Source organism: Dasypus novemcinctus, chromosome 1 (genome assembly GCF_030445035.2).
Source record: "Dasypus novemcinctus isolate mDasNov1 chromosome 1, mDasNov1.1.hap2, whole genome shotgun sequence".
Classification (NCBI taxonomy): domain Eukaryota; kingdom Metazoa; phylum Chordata; class Mammalia; order Cingulata; family Dasypodidae; genus Dasypus; species Dasypus novemcinctus.
The window spans coordinates 24,918,893-24,922,758 of record NC_080673.1 but is presented as its reverse complement, the minus strand read 5'-3'; the positions used below and the strand labels follow the sequence as shown (position 1 = coordinate 24,922,758).

Below are 3,866 nucleotides of genomic sequence, written 5' to 3'. Positions count from 1 at the left end.
GACCTGTAGTTTTATTTTCTTTTAATGAGTTCTTCTTGTTTTGATATTTCATTAATGGTCCTCCCATGGAGTTAAATGGGAAGGAGTTTTTCTCTTTTATTTTTGGGAGATTTTGTGAAGAATTGGTTTATTTCATTCTTATATGTTTGGTAGACTTCACCATTGAATCCATCTTGGACTGGAATTTTATTGTTGGAGAATTTTTAGACTGTAAATTCAATTTCTTTAATATTTATGAGACTATTCAAGTTTTATTTCTTGGGGGTGATTTGGTAGTTTATATCTTTTATGGAGTTTGTCAGTTTTTTCTAAGTTCTTGAACTAATTGGCATAAATTTATTTAAATAATCTCTGCAGGATACCTACTCATATTTCTTTTTACATTCTGATATTGGTGATGTATGTTTTATCATTTTTTTCCTGATCAGTTTGACTAGTGATTAATCAATTTTATTCATCTTCTCAAAGAAAAAAATTATGGTTTCAATGACTTTTGTTATTGTTCACCTATTTTCTATTTCAGAGATTTCTTTTTATCTTTTATTTTTTTTTCTACTTAATTTGTTATTTCTTTCCCTAGTTTCTTAAGACTGGAAAGTAAGTTACTGACTTTAAAACTTTCTGCTTCTATAAAATTAATTTAAATCATAAATTTTTGACAGGTCCAGGCTGCTGTGCAAGCTGCACTGCCACTTGGGCCATGTGATCCAGCAGATCCAATTGTGCTGGAAGCATCAGTAGCAAATAGAGGTGCCATCTGGAGCTTTGGCAGGTCCCTATAGGAGAATCACAGCACAGACCCTTAGGATTTTGGAGTTAAGTCCTGCCATTCTCTGTAGATAACTTTTTGAGAAATAGCTTTTGGCCCATGTTTTAGTCAGCCAAAGGGGTTTAGGTTCCTGAAATCTGTTGGGTACTTTGTTCATGAGCCCGTTGTGCTTTATTTGGGGTAAAAGCTTACAGTTACAGGGTTCTAAAGAGTCCAACTCAAGTACCATAAAAGGTACTTCCTCACTCAAAGTCTGTTGCTATGATGATGCAAGATGGCAAGCAATGTCTGCGAAGGTTCAGCCTTTCTCCTTCTCTTAGGTCTCCGTGGGTCCAGCTCCTTCCTATCTCAGCTGTAGGCTGGCATAGGGCTTGTCTCTCTTCCTGGGGCTTGTTTCTTTCCTGGCTCAGCTGCTCTGTTCTCTTCACAAGGTCAGCTGTAAACTGTTAGGAGAATGGCTCATCTCTCTTCCTGGCGCCTCTGCCATGTCCGTCTCTCTTTTCTCATATATCTCCTTCTGTATTCTCCTTGAGAGACTGTACATTTACATAGCCCACAAAGGGGGTAGGGACTCAAACTGAGTTGCCCTAATGATGTGGTTGAATCAAAGCCCTTATCTTGATTTAATAAAGTAAAAGTGAAACCTACCTCTGAATTTAATGCAGTCAAAGGGGTATTACACCCAGAGGAACAGACTTGTTTACAAACATAATATCTTTTTGGAATTAAAAAATTATATCAACCTGCCACAGCCTGCTACTGGACCTTAGTAGAGAGTGAATGCTTAACCATGGGCCACAAAAGTTACCATGAGATCTGAGTTGTCTATCATGAGCTGGCATCTCATGATAGCTCATGTCTAACCCACCAAGCCATAAAGTTGGGCATGCACACCAGCACTCCATAATAAAGTGGAAGTGGTAAATATGAGATAGGGCTCAAGTGGGTGCTGGAGGCACAAGTATGTTACATGAGAAAGTAGCCCATATGCTCATGCCCATGACCACAACTCCTGCCATGTTACCATCTCTTTCCCAGCCCACAGCTTTGGCCCTTGGAGAGTTCCTTACAGTCAGAAGACTGAAAAAAGAGAAAACTTGAGTCTGGTTTACAGATGGTTCTACACAGTATGCAGGTACCATCCAAAAGTGGACAGCTGCAGCACTGCAGCCCCTTTCAGGGAACGTCCCTGAGAGACAGTGTTGAGGGCCAATCCTTCCAATGGGCAGAACTTCAAGCAGTGCACCTGTTCATTTTGCTTGGAAGAAGAAATGGCCAGAGGTGCATTTGTACACTGATTCATGAGCTGTTACCAACAGTTTGGCTGGACCTTCAGGAACTTGGAAGGAACATGATTGGGAAATTGGTGAAAAAGAGGTATGGGGAAGAGGTATGTGGATAGACCGTTCTGAGTGGGCAAAAATCATGAAAATATTTGTGTCCCACAAATATTAGCAGAGGAAGATTTTAATAATCAAGTGGATAAGATGACTCACTCTGTGGCTACTGCTCAGTCTCTTTCCCCAGGCATTCCTATCATAGCACAATGGGCTCATGAACAAAGTGGCCATGGAGTTAGGGATGGAGATTATGCATGGGCTCAGTAACATGGACTTGCCCTCACCAAAGCTGACTTATTTACAGACACTGCTGAATGCCCAATCTGCCAGCAGCAGAGACCCACACTCAGTCCCAGATATGGCACCATTCCCTGAAGTAATCAGCCTACTACCTGATAGCAAGTTGATTACATTAGGCCACTTCCATCAAGGAATGGGCAGCAATTTGCTTCAAATGGAATAGACACATACTCTGGATATGGGTTTGCCTTCCCTGAATGCAATGCTTCTTCTGAAATTGCCATCCATGGACATAGTGAATGTTTTCCACTGCCATGACATTCTACACAGCATTGCTTCTGATCAAGGATACTAATTCACAGCAGATGATATGCAGGAATGGGCACATGGCCCTGGAATTCACTTGTATTACCTTTGTTCCATCATCCTGAAGCAGCTGGATTGATAGAACAGTGGAATGGCTTTTTGAAGACTCAATTATGGGCTGCTCCTGTAGCTCACAGAGACCCACCAACTGGGTTCCAACAAGTAGTCCAGCTGCCTCCCGGCCACCTGGGCAACCATGTCAGTGTGACCCTTCTCATTTCCTACACCTGTTCACGCACCTGGGTTGCATGCCCAACATCTGGGTGCTGCATGACTAGAGTGCCTGGCTCACTCCTGTTGTGCGACCCGGCAGCCACTTTGACCTGGCTTTCTTCCAGTGCTGCCTGCTCAAGGTGCTGTCTGCCTTCCAGGACTTGACAAAGGTGGTGGACGGGCAGTGGTCATCTCCATCAGAGTCAACTGAAAATTTCATGTCAAAAGAAATTTGGTTGGAAACCCCACAGTTTTATGAAATAAGAAGACTTCAAAATTTTGCCTCTCTTTCTGAGTTGAACAAATTTTGTTTCGATAATGCAATAGAAGAGGGAAAGATGGCTGCCAATTGCATTATTAACTGCTGATGGGGTACTCCAGCTTCCACCAGGTGATGAGCTGGACTTGGAAGATTAGAAAAACTTTTATTCACTGAATAAAAGACTGAAGAAATCATGAAAGAAGACAAGAAATTTTACCACCTAGTGATGCATGATGGCCATCGTTATAGTCTTTAAGTGACTGTTTGAAGACTAAATGGGTCTATCCTAAGTCATATGTCATAGGTAAGAGCCATTGGTAGAGCGTTGCTTATTTGCAAGCTGGCCTATTTGAAGTAGTCCTGATGAATAAGGAGGGTTAATCAGACTTGTATGAAACTGAAGGAATTTCATGCCTGTGAAAAATATAGCACAGTATTTCTTATTTCCAGTGCATTATTGAGCTCTTTTGCTTATTCTATTCCTTAAACCTTACAGTATGCCACCAATATAAAGTATTAATGTTCTTGATACCAACATGAGAAAAAAAGTTCACATCTTCCCACTTCTATAATGTATTGCTTTATTACCTCAAAAGTTCTAATAAGATGTCCTACTGTCTTTGTTTTTCTAACAATCCAGCATATTAACACTTTCCTGATGTGCTTAGCAGGTTGA

The 3,866-nt window shown here is 41.0% G+C and overlaps 1 pseudogene; it reads left to right on the top strand.

Moving 5' to 3' along the window:
• Positions 1–2,828: 2,828 nt before the first annotated feature.
• Positions 2,829–3,511, top strand: LOC101422464 (acyl-coenzyme A diphosphatase NUDT19-like; annotated as a pseudogene).
• Positions 3,512–3,866: the final 355 nt, after the last annotated feature.